Source organism: Mustelus asterias, chromosome 4 (assembly GCF_964213995.1).
Source record: "Mustelus asterias chromosome 4, sMusAst1.hap1.1, whole genome shotgun sequence".
In the NCBI taxonomy this organism is placed as follows: Eukaryota; Metazoa; Chordata; class Chondrichthyes; order Carcharhiniformes; family Triakidae; genus Mustelus; species Mustelus asterias.
In genome coordinates, this window is record NC_135804.1 from 109326742 (window position 1) to 109340117 (window position 13376).

The 13376-nt window shown below is 40.7% G+C and overlaps 1 protein-coding gene across 5 annotated transcripts in view; it reads left to right on the plus strand.

Moving 5' to 3' along the window:
• LOC144492933 (ecto-NOX disulfide-thiol exchanger 2-like) overlaps positions 1-13376 on the plus strand; it is a 251077-nt gene that overhangs the window by 23473 nt on the left and 214228 nt on the right. Inside the window, exon 2 of one of the 5 annotated variants that reach the window (XM_078211599.1) lies at positions 3559-3685. The exons of the other annotated variants lie outside the window; for them this stretch is intronic. The gene's annotated coding sequence lies outside the window, so the exon portion shown is untranslated. The remainder of the gene's footprint in view (positions 1-3558; positions 3686-13376) is intronic. 5 annotated transcript variants of the gene reach the window in all.

Genomic DNA, 13376 nt, shown 5'->3' on the forward strand with positions numbered 1-13376 from the left:
TTCGTAGAAACCTCTTTCCCCACCCATTAAGAAACTATAAAGCTGCATGCTTTCTATCCTTTTGCTGTGTAAGAGAAATAATTTGTACAGAACTATTTGCTTGTCTATCAAGTTGTTGCAGTATATGAATAGCATCCGAATGACTTTAACATTGCGTAAGCTTCTATCAGCAAATACACACTGGTTTCTGATTCCATTCCCTGGCTTTGGATACTTATTCATATTGAAACTTATAATGCCAAGATTGTGTACTACATTGGAGTGAGCTTCAAATTCCATGTCCTATCCAATAGCTCAAAGCTTAATTCCACTTCTGTCATACTACGTAATGTTGATACAAGCTGCAGTATATGCAAAGCATTGGGACCATCTTCCCCCATTTTAGAAAACCAGATGTTTTTATGGCAACAATTATCCTCCTAAATGTTGCATGTGATGAGAGACATTTTATAGAATTTTGTCATTCACAAAAGCAGCCTTGCTGCAGGTACAACAAAGACTTAATTAGTTCAGGCAATTGGCATGCAGAACATTTTCCCAATGTAATACATTCGTAGTCAACAAACTGCAGATCCTGAAACTACTGGAATAATAACATTTTCAGTTTGAAGCCTGGTGGTAATTGAATAAATGCATCCATTTCCACAGTTCTACTTCAAATTACACAGTTGTGTAATATGTAGCTCATGATGTGGCTGATATTTGATTCAATGACTGGCAAATAAAGATGAGTAAGAAGTCTCACAACACCAGGTTAAAGTCCAACAGGTTTATTTGGTCGCAAATACCATAAGCTTTTGGAGCGCTGCCCCTTCGTCAGATGGAGTGAAAATCTGTTCTCCAACAGTTACAAACTTGATGTTGTGTCTCTGTGCACTGTTCAATAAGATCATGGCAGTTCTTTTCGTGGACTCAGCTCCACTTACCCGCCCACCATAACTCTTAATTCCTTTACTGTCCAAAAGTCTATCTTTGCCTTAAAAAAAACTTGTCTTCCTCCCATTTAGAAATCCAAATGTTTGACACTTTCCTGCTAATGTTGCATGTGATGAGTGACCTTCTGCAGATTTCTGCTAAAGAAAAGAGATGTTTTTAGGTTTCCTTTCTACTTTGATTTTTGTTTGGGCTGTTCCCCCCTCCTTTTGGGGAGCTGCCCCTTTTGCTTTGTCCTGACTTAATCTGAGTTTGTTTATTTGGTTTGACCTAAAAAGAGGCCAAAGCATTTCTTTTGCTTAAATTAACTTGCATTTATGTGACACCTTTCATGTTCTTAGCGTATCCCAAAATGCTTAAAACTAATGAATTCCTTTTACATAGAAACATAGAAAACTACAGCACAAAACAGGCCCTTCGGCCCCACAAGTTGTGCCGATCATATCCCTACCTTTTAGGCCTACCTATAACCCTCCATCCTATTAAGTCCCATGTACTCATCCAGGAGTCTCTTAAAAGACCCTATTGAGTTTGCCTCCACCACCACTGACGGCAGCCGATTCCACTCGCCCACCACCTTCTGTGTGAAAAACTTCCCCCTAACATTTCCCCTGTACCTACCCCCCAGCACCTTAAACCTGTGTCCTCTCGTAGCAGCCATTTCCACCCTGGGAAAAAGCCTCTGAGAGTCCACCCGATCTATGCCTCTCAACATTTTATACACCTCTATTAGGTCTCCTCTCATCCTATGTCTCTCCAAGGAGAAAAGACCGAGCTCCCTCAGCCTATCCTCATAAGGCATGCCACTCAATCCAGGCAACATCCTTGTAAATCTCCTCTGCACCCTTTCAATCTTTTCCACATCCTTCCTGTAATGAGATGACCAGAACTGAGCATAGTACTCCAAGTGGGGTCTGACGAGGGTCTTATATAGCTGCATCATTATCCCCGGACTCCTAAACTCAATCCCTCGATTGATAAAGGCCAGCACACCATACGCCTTCCTAACCACCTCCTCCACCTCCGGGGCTGATTTTAGAGTCCTATGGACCCGAACCCCAAGGTCCTTCTGATCCTCTACCGTACTGAGAGTCTTTCGCTTTATATTGTACTCCTTCATCCCATTCGACCTGCCAAAATGGACCACTACGCATTTATCTGGATTGAAGTCCATCTGCCACTTCTCCGCCCAGTCTTGCATCCTATCTATGTCCCTCTGTAACTTCTGACATCCCTCCAGACTATCCACAACCCCACCAACCTTCGTGTCGTCGGCAAACTTACCAACCCATCCCTCCACTTCCTCATCCAGGTCATTTATGAAAATGACAAACAGCAAGGGTCCCTTTTAATGCCCAAACACTGTTGTTTTCTAGGATAAATATTTCAAATCTATGAACTGGACTAGAAATATTTCCTTAGCTTTCAGTCACTTTCCGGACATGATCTGTAAGGTATAATTTCAAGAATTACAATCAGCTTTTTTCAAGTTTAATTGAGATTTTAATCCTTTTAATCTCAGTGAAATATTATGCTTATAAATACACTGCAAAGCTGAATAAATAGGATAATTATTGCCTTACCATGTATACCTTTAAGCCTCTTTCATTTACACCCTTTTGCATTTTTGCTGATTATTTACTGTCAGTCAATGTTGAAACTTTTTAAAAATGTAACAAAATTAATTGGGCTTTGCCGCTGGCGGTTTTTGCACTCAAAAATTTCACAACTCTGAAACTTATTAATTTAGATTGTAGTTTTAAATGAGAAGAAAATGCCAAAGGGAGGAAAAACTGCTGGCTGCCTTGATATGAAGCATAACTTGACCCTCTGCTGAATCAGGAGTGATGGGGGCGCTCTGCTTTGGTCGAATAGGTTTACCACAGTTGTCTACTGATGACGATTGAAAATCCGATCTTCCAGTTGGTGAATTTATATTTTGAGCGTTCCGTCAGGATCATGTAAGAAGGCATGTTGTATTAGTAAAAACAACTCTGAAAATTGTGCCTGATCTGAATAGCCTTTTTAGAATTGCAGACCTGTACAAACAATGAATTGGGGTTAGATAATTATGTGAAATAGATGCACAGGAGAAAAATAATGCGCAGTAACTATATTGGCTCCAGTAAAGAACATACAGAATACTTTGACTTGTTTCATCGTATCTTTTGAATAGAGATGTGAATATTTGAACACTTCCTTTTGTACCTCGGTAAGCGATAGAATTGCTGACATTAGCAGGCACTTCAACACCAAAAATAGTTATTCTGATAAGATAAAACTGGGAATATTTTCCATATGTAAGTTGTTTTGCTACACTGCAATTGTAATGGCTATTAATACACTCAATTTGTATAATGCAAAAATACTAAATGAAACTAAGCTGTTGAAAGAATAGACTATTATGTAAAGTTAAAGCACATGAGATTGCAGGTAATGTCTTGAGATGGATAGAAAGCTGGTTAGCAGATGGGAAGCAAAGAGTTGACATAAATGGGTCTTTTTCTGATTAGCAGTCAGTGACTAGTGGGGTTCCACAGAGATCTGTGCGAGGACCCCAACTGTTCACATTATATATTAATTATTTGGAAGAGGGAACTGAATGTCTTATCTCCAAATTTGCAGATGATACAAAGTTGGATGGGAGGTTGAGCTGTGAGGAGCATGCAGAGATGCTTCAGCGTGATTTGGACAGGCTGTGTGTGTGGGCATCACTCCATCTGACGAAGGAGCAGCGCTCTGAAAGCTAATGGTATTTGCTACCAAATAAACCTGTTGGACTTTAACCTGGTGTTGTTAAAACTCTTACTGTGTTCACCCCAGCCCAACGCCGGCATCTCCACATCATGTGTGGGCATGTGCATGACAGATACAGTATAATGTGGATAAATGCAAGGTAGCAATAATAAGGTTGCACTTTGGTAGCAATAATAGGAAGATAGATTATTACTTGAATGGGTGTAAATTGAGAGAGGTGGATACTCAAGGAGACCTTGGACTCCTCGTGCATCAGTTGCTGAAAGTTAAGCACACAGGTATAGCAGGCAATAAAGAAGACACATGGTATATTGGCCTTCATAGCAAGAGGATTTGAGTATAGGGATAGGAATGTTTTGCTGCAATTGTATAGGGCATTGGTGAGGCCACATCTGGAGTTTTGTGAGCAGTTTTGGTGTCCTTATCTGAGGAAGAATTCCCTTGCAATTGAGGGAGTACAGCGAAGGTTTACCAGGCTGATTCCTGAGATGGCACGTCTGTCATATGAGGAGAGATTAAGTGGTTACGATTGTATTCACTGGAGTTTAGAAGAGTGAGAGGGGATTTCATAGAAGCATATAAAATTCTAACACAGGGTAGATTCAGAAAAATGTTCCCAATGGTGGGGAAGTCGAGAACGAGGGATCATAGTTTGAGGATAAGGGGTAAATCTTTTAGAACTGAGGTGAGGAGAAAGTTCTTCACCCTGAGGGTGGTAAATGTGTGGAATTCACTTCCTCAGAATGTAGTTGAGGCCAAAATGTGTCATTTCAAGAAGGAATTAGATCTAGCTCTTGGGGCTAAAGGGATCAAAGGATATGGGGGGGAGAAGGGGGGGATCAGGACATTGAATTTGATGATCAGCCATTATCAAAATGAATGGTGGAGCAGGTTCGAAGGGCCAAATGACCTACTCCTGCTTCTAGTTTCTATAAGAGACAGCTCTGCACTGCTGATCCAAGCAGTTTTATTCTGTTTCTCCTGCTCTTAACGCATGATCTGGGATCGCTTGATTCTGATATGTAATGAGAATTTAGATATGGGTTTCATTCATGGCACTGGCATCTCATTATTGGTAGATGCAGTTTCATCCTACGTTTTTAAAAAAATAATTTCTAAATGGGTTTTAGTGATGGATATTGGATGGAGTGTTGCCTCCTGTTGAAAACAGTTGATGTTCTAATGTTGCTTATGCTCAAGGCAAGATGGTTTCCTACCTTCTCCCACAATGGTTGCATTGAAGCATTTATACCAATATACAGACTTTCTAAAATGCCTTTTTTATGTTCAGTTTGCTAACTGAATTTTTCAGCAGCAATTTCTCTAATATTGCAATGCACCATGTAGATCAGCAAATGCATTTAAAATCAATGTATGAATATCTGATTTTTGTTATGTTATCGTTTGTGTCAGGAATTTTTTTTCAAGTTATGGACCAGAATGTAGTGACTAAAAGACTATAAATTTAAGGGGTGGGATCTGTTGATTTTTTTTTAAAGAAAGCATCAAAGGGAACTTTTATCTGCTATTGGAAATAAAATATAACTATCAATGATGTGCAAGTTCCTAAATATCAATTTTTGTGGTTAAATGTTGATGCAGTATCTACATAATGAAAAAATCAAGACATCAACAGTTTATAGGCTCCAAAAATCAACATTTTTTAATAAAGTTTGTGAATAGGGGGAGGATGGATGGTTGTTGGAGCTATATACAACTTGTGGTCTGATGAAATTTTACTGATTTGTAATTCTTGGGCAGGGACGTGCATCATTTTATTCAATTATTTAAACTTATGATAAACTTTGCTGAATTTTGGAGGAAGAATAATGAAGTAGTGAAGCAAAGGATAGTCCTTATTCAAGATTTTAAAAATTGAAACAAGGACCAAGAAGAGACATTGAAGATATGAGGAAAATAGAAGTAACGGAATGCTTAATGTCAAAATGGTCACAGACATTAATTGAGTTGTTAAATTAATTATTGCTACCATTTTTTACAAACAATTCTTTGTGCTGTGGTGAAAAAAAATGTTTGTATTCCCCTGATCTGGTTCTTCTGGATTATGTATTCTTCCCAGATCTTGAAAATGCTTATTCTCCAACATACCAATACGGTTTGCTGGAACATTGCCTCCTGTTGAAAACAGTTGGCGTTCTCGGGGTGGCACAGTGGTTACCACTGCTGCCTCACAGCGCCAGGGATCTGGCTTTAATTCCTGGCTTGGGTCACTGTTTGTGTGGAGTTTGCACGCTTTCCCCGTGTCTGCGTGGGTTTCCTCTGGGTGCTCCGGTTTCCTCCCACAGATGTGTGGATTAGGTTAATTGGCCATGCTAAATTGTCTCATAATGTCAGGGGGATTAGCAGGGTAAACACATGGGGTAACAGGGATAGGGCCTGGTGGGACCGTTGTCAGTGCAGGCTCGATGGGTCAAATGGCCTCTTTCCGCACTGTAGGGATTCTATGATTCTAGTGTTGCGCAAGTTTGAGGCAAGGTGGTTTTCTACCCTCTCTGGCAACAATTGCACTGGAACATTTACACCAATGCAAATTACAGACATTTACAAAATGCCTCTTTTTATGTTCAATTTGCTACTTAATAAAGCATTGATTTCTCAATATTGCAAAATACCAGGTAGATCGGCAGCATGATGATTGCTGTTAGTACTGTTGACACATCTGTTCAGAGGTGATTGAAAGTGGCCTGTAGTACTCTTGATAAAATTTCTCACGACCCCACTGCTCCTGCCCCATGCATGCACACAAATGTCCCACACCCCCTTCCCCCACCATTCTAAGTGGGAAATTAACATTTGTACTTGGCATTGCTTTCTTGGAAGACTCGAACTATGTTGAGTGAGTGAGTAAAGCATGTTGAACAGGAGGTAAGCAAAGCTAACGTGGGATACCAGTAAGCAGCATGAATAGAAATTTGCATTAGAAGGTATGTGGTGAATTGTTATTGTGTTTCAGAAAGAAAATTTACAACGGGCAAAGATCATACTTGAATATGAATGAGGCAAAGTATTATGTTTATTTTTATACCAAAAGCCATAAACGAGAAATATTTTTATATTCTGGGAAGGGGGCTTCAAAAGAAATTTAAGTACAATAACTTTAGGCATGAAAAAGAAAAATATTTAAATTGAGATTAGAAGCTGTATGGGTAGGAGTGGTTATAAAAGCCTAACGAATGTGCTGTGTTTAGAGAAAGCTATGAAAGAAGCAGAGTGAACCCTAGCTACCCTTGCAGTGAAAAGTGTTTTGGTACAAGTCGTGAATTTCCATTATTCAATGTGAGAGAGAAACCCTGTGAAGTACTTGCCTTTATAGGAGCAGCAGATGTCCTATGGTAATCTTAGTAGGATTTTCAGAGATCAGAAATCCATAAGACTGTTGCGTGAAAAGGGGTGTTTAAGTAGAAATCTTTTGGGAATTTTTTGGCAGAACTACTTTTAATTGTGTGACTGTAACCTTGTGTGTTTTAAGTTTCCTTTTCTTTTTGTTAATGTTTTAATTTAATACTAAAAATCTCCAAAAGTGGTTTTGCTATTCTTGTTCCTGACTTCAGAACACATACCTCCTCATAACAAATTGCAAATTGTTGTGATAGCTTGTCCAAGTTTTCCTTTGGATAGCCTTCTAATCGCTATTTCATTACATAATTGATGGCTAACAATTGAGGATCTAAAATTTGCGCTGCTCTACATTTTGTCATGAGTTAACTTAGCTGTTGGTAAGGTTTATTTCAGTCCTGCCACCTATTGAAAATGATTGAATCGCTTGCATAATTTCCTGCATTCAAGACAAGATATTTTTCTCCCTTCTATTTCTTTTGTGTTTTCTGCAATACTGCATTGGTGCATTTATTTTTAAACGCTGTACATATGTTTCCAAAATGGCTTATGTTCAATTCCTGCATGAAGCGGCAGTTTTTCATAAATATTGGAATTTGTAGTTTAGATGAGCAAATATCTTCAAACACCTGAAAGTTTTAATTAATGAATGCATTGGCATGTGACTTGAAGTGAAAAAGATACCGTTGAATCTTAATGCTGAAGTTTATTACTATGCTTCAAAGCTTTCTTCTGCCAGCCATTAATCGAAGTTATTTATGAGTTGCTTGCAGCAACTGCCCTTTATTAAAGTACATGGATTATAAATGTTTAGTGAGCTGAGAATGCTTGGATTTTGGTTCTATGTTTTTCTAGGTTGCACATTAGGTTTTTCCAAATGTACCAACATTACAAGACAGTTTATATGAAAAGCAATGGATAAGCATTATGTTAGTATGAGTTTACAGGAGCCGGTCATCTGGCAATCCATAAGATTTTTCCTTTGCACTCTACTACTGACTTCACTACAATCTTCAACCAAACATGGACAAAGGAGCTCAACTCCAGAGTTGAGGTGAGAGTGATTGCCCTTGACATCAAGACAGCATTTAACGTATTGTGGTATCAAGGAGTCCGAGCAAAATTGGAATCAATGGAAATCAAGGAGAAAATGGGTGAGGCAATGGCCTAGTGGTATTATCGCGAGACTATTAATCCAGAAACTCAGCTAATGTTCTGGGGACCTGGGTTCGAATCCCACCATGGCAGATGGTGGAATTTGAATTCAATTAAAAAAAATCTGGAATTAAGAATCTACTGATGACTGTGAAACCATTGTCGATTGTCAGAAAAACCCATCTGGTTCATTAGTGTCCTTTAGGGAAGGAAATCTGCCATCCTTACCTGGTCTGGTCTACATGTAACTCCAGAGCCACAGTAATGTGGTTGACTCTTAAAATGTCCGCAGGGATGGGCAATAAATGCTGGCCAAACCAGTGACGCCCACATCCCATGAATTAATTTTTTTAAATCTCCACTGATTAAACATACCTAGCTCAAAGGAATATGGTTGTGGTTGTTGGAGATCATTTATCTCTGTCCCAGGACATCAGTGCAGCGGTTCCTCCGATACACAAAGTTGCCCGAGGCCCAACCTTTATTCAGTACTTCTCACACTGAAGCAGTCTGTGTCCATGTCCTGTAAGACCTAAACAAAATTCAGGTTTGGGCTGATTCATGGCAAGTAACATTTGTGCCATACAACTGCTGGGCAATGGGCAGTCAAAAAGAGAATTTTAACCATCTCCCCTTGACATTCAATAGCATTGCAATGCTGAATTACCCACTGTCAACATCCTGGGTTTGCCATTGACCAGAAATTGAATTGAACCAGCCATATTGGCTCCAAGAAAAGGTCAGAGACTGGGATTTATGTGGTGAATAACTCATCCCCAATTCTCCCAAAACCTAGTATCATCTTTAAGGCATGAGTCAGATGTGTGAAGTAATGTTCTCCACATGCCTGGATGAGGTCAGGTCCACCAACGCTCAAGATGCTCGACACCATCCAAGATGTGGCAACCAGCTTGATTGGCATTGCATCCACCACTTTTGTTTTCTATTTATTCATTCACAGGTTGTGAGAATTGCTGGCTAAACCAACATTTGTTGCTCATCACTAATTGCCCTTGAGAAGATGATGGTGAGCTGCCTTCTTGAAGCACTGCAGTCCATGTGAGAAATTGTTTTTCACAACGAGTGGTTTGGGTCTGGAATGCACTGCTTGGAGGTGCGGTGGAGGCATGTTCAATTGAAGCATTCAAGAGGGCATTAGATGATTATTTGGATAGAAACAATTTGAGGGTATAGGGAAAAGGCAGGAGAATGGTACCAAGTCATAATGCTCATTTGAAGAGCAGGTGCAGACAGGGTGGGGTGAATGACTTTCTTCTGCACCCATAACCCTTCTATTGATTCTATTTCTATGTGGTATAAGTATATCCATAGTGCTGTTAGGAAGGGAGTACCAGGATTTTGACCTAGCAACAGTGAAGGATCAATGATATAGTTTCAGAATTGTGCGGCTTTGTGTGGAACTGGTAGGTGGTGATGTTTCCATCCACCTGAGCCCTTGTCCCTCTGTCTGGTACAGGTTGTTGGTTTGGTGCTGTAAAGAAGCATTGAACGTTGGCCGGAATTTTCCGGCTGTTCACGCTGGCGGGGTTTTCTGGTTGCATTGCCGGGGCATTCTCGCCATGAGTTTCCCGGCAGTGTGGGGTGCAGTCAATGGGAAATTCTTTTGACTGCAGCAGGACCAGAAGATCCTGCTGCTGCTGTCAAATGGTGCACTGTCTCTTATGGTAGGAAGGCCAGAAAAATCCCCCCCCCCCACCCCTCCCCGTGGCTATATTGCATCGTGTAGATGGTAACGGTGGCGATGATGCGTCAGTGATGAAGATGGTGGATGCCATGGCCAATCAAGTGAACTGTTTCATCCTGGGTGGTGTTATAAGAGGGAGACTAATACATATGGCCTACTACAACAATTTATTAGGACAGACAACAACTATGGTTTGTTAAGAGATCCTAAGGGTCAAAGGAGTACAATCAAAAAGAACTCATAACTTAACCAAAAGACTCTTGAGGGATTTTGAAAACTATATAGTGCAGTATTAGGAAGGTTAAATAAAATGTCACCCAGCTAACATGCTGATGTGGCAAAAGACAAACGCTACTGGCTGAATGCATACAGGACTAAGCAGTACCAGTAAACATGTCTGGGACCTCTGTAATACTTAACTTTGTTTGCTAACAGCCAAGACTGAAGCCTGGTAGCAACTAGCACTAGTGAGGATGCTACAAGGAGTCAAAGAGAGATAAGAAAGACATATAATTCTTGGGATAGTAGGCACCCTGCCCTGTGAATATCTGCAAATTGCCTGGCTTTAGGTTTTACATTAAACAATGTTGGAATGTAAATAATGCCTTGCCTACATTACTTAACAATGTATAAATATTGCATGGTCCTTCAGCTAGGGTTCTTCAGCATGGTTCAATTGGCTGTTTTGAGGTTGAGCTTTCCCAGTGCCTTGGCTAATAATAATTAGACAATTGGTTAATGGTCTGTGTGGAGTTTGTATGTTCTCCCCATGTCTGCGTGGGTGCTCCAGGTGCTCCGGTTTTCCTCCCACAGTCCAAAAATATGCAGGCTAAGTGCATTGGTCATGCTAAATTGTCCCTTAGTATCAGGGGATTAGAAGGGTAAATATGTGGGGTTACGGGGATAGGACCTGGGTGGGATTGTGGTTGGTGCAGACTCGATGGGCCAAATGGCCTCCTCCCACACTGTAGGGATTCTATTATTTTTTAATAAAGGATTGTTGTGTAGTTGTTCTCTCATGAGATTATTTCATAGAATAATCTGCTGCACAACAGTATTGAGCTTCTTGAATTGTTATGGGCAGGAGAGAGGCACACTGAATTTCTTTGTACTCTCTCCATCTGTCCATAAGCAGAGGTGTTTGTGAATTATTTTTTAAATAGGCTGTGGCGAGTTTCCTTCTGGGCTGGGAGCAGTCAGTTTGTCAGTTAGTTATCTAGTTTTGTGATTATAATGTGGCCTCATTATTCCTATGAAACTCATCTCCAAACTCCATGGCTTGGGCCTCGGCTCCTCCCTCTGCGAATGGATCCTGAATTCCTAACTCACAGACCACAATCAGTAAGGATAGGCAACAACACCACCTCCACGATCATCCTCAACATCGGTGCCCCACATGGCTGTGTTCTCAGCCCCCTACTATACTCATAATACATTTATGACTGTGTGGCCAAATTCCCCTTCGATGCAATTTTCAAGTTTGCTGACAACACCGCCGTAGTGGGTCGGATCTCAAACAATGACGAGACACGAGTACAGGAATGAGATAGAGAATCTGGTGAACTGGTGCGGTGACAATCTCTCCCACAATGTCAACAAAACGAAGGAGATTGTCATCGACTTCAGGAGGTGTAAAGGAGAACATGCCCTTGTCTACATCTACGGGGACGAAGTGGAAAGGGTCGAGAACTTCAAGTTTCTGGCTGTCCAAGTCAACAACAACCTGTCCTAGTCCTCCCATGCCGACACCATATTAAGAAAGCCCACCAAAGCCTCTACTTTCTCAGAAGACTAAGGAAATTTGGCATGTCAGCTACGACTCTCTCCAACTTTTACAGATTGCACCATAGAAAGCATTCTTTCTGGCTGTATCACAGCTTGGTATGGCTCCTACTCTGCCCAAGACGCAAGAAACTACAAAGGTCGTGAATGTAGCTCCATCCATCACGCAAACCAGTCTCCCATCCATTGACTTTGTCTACACTTTCCGCTGCCTTGGCAAAGCAGCCAGCATAATTAAGGACCCCACGCACCCCAGACATTCTCTCTTCCAGCACCTTCCGTCTGGAAAAAGATACAAAAGTCTGAGGTCACGTACCAACCGACTGAAGAACAGCTTCTTCCCTGCTGCCGTCAGACTTTTGAATGGACCTACCTTGCATTAAGTTGATCTTTCTCTACACCCTAGCTATGACTGTAACACTAGATTCTGCACTCTCTCGTTGAATGGTATGCTCTGTCTGTATAGTGTGCAAGAAACAATACTTTGCACCGTATGCTAATACTTGTGACAATAATAAATCAAATCCAATCACAATGGGGTGTGTAATTCCACAAGGATGTTAGTGGAGATCTTTTGTTCCTGTAAGTTCTGTTAGAAGCTTATAAAACAGATGGCCAATTTTGAGAGTCATGTGACTTGTAGCACCCATCTTATGGTCCAGCAAAAATCGATTTGAAAAATGGTGAAAAGAATAAGTAAGTGATGTCACAACACCAGGTTAAAGTCCAACAGGTTTATTTGGTAGCACGAGTTTTCGGAGCACTGCTTCTTCATCACCTGATGAAGGGGCAATGCTCCGAAACCTCGTGCTACCAAATAAACCTGTTGGACTTTAACCTGGTGTTGAGACTACTTCCTGTGACTATCCCAGGCCAACGCCGGCAACTCCACGTTATGAAAAGAATAAAGTTTTGATGTATAGGTTTTTGATCTATTTTCATGTCTTACTGACATGACACATGTTTTTCATGGTTGCACTCATCCAGGCAAATGGAAAGTGTTCCATCATACGTGCATCTTTCAATCGTGAAAAAGTTGTGGTAAGGCTTTCCCTGAAGAATACCAAACTTTGATTTGCTTTTTTAGCTGAATTGTGTATGTGACTAGTCTATGTTCCTGGTCAATTGTGAGCCTCAGAAAATTGATGCTGGTTTCGGTGGTAATGCTATTGAATGTCAGGGGAAGGTGGTGAGATTCTTTCTTGTTGGAAATGGTCATTGCCTAGCACATTTGTGTGTGAATGCTACTTGCCACTTATCAGCCGAGCCCAATGTTGTACATGTTTTGCTGTACATTGGCATGGTCTGCTTCATTATCTGAAGAATTATGAATAGAACTGAGCATTGAAATCTACTCCTTTATTGAACATCCTCACCACTGTGTTTGAGGGAGGAAAGGTCTTCAAAAAACAACTGAAGATGGATTGTCTTGGGGTGAGGGCATAAACCTGAGTGCCACAGACTGGAGGAGAGTTGTTAATTCAAACAGCTAAAATTTCTCCTCTCGCCACCAGTCTATAAACATAGTGTTTTAACGAAGAGTCATCCAGAGTCTCTGTTCTCTCATCACAGATGCTGTAAGAGCTGTTGAGATTTTCCAGCGTTCCCGTTTTTTTGTTTCAGATTCCAACATCCACGATGATTTGCTTTTATCAAGCTGTTTTGATTTTTTTCCCCCTTTGAGTGG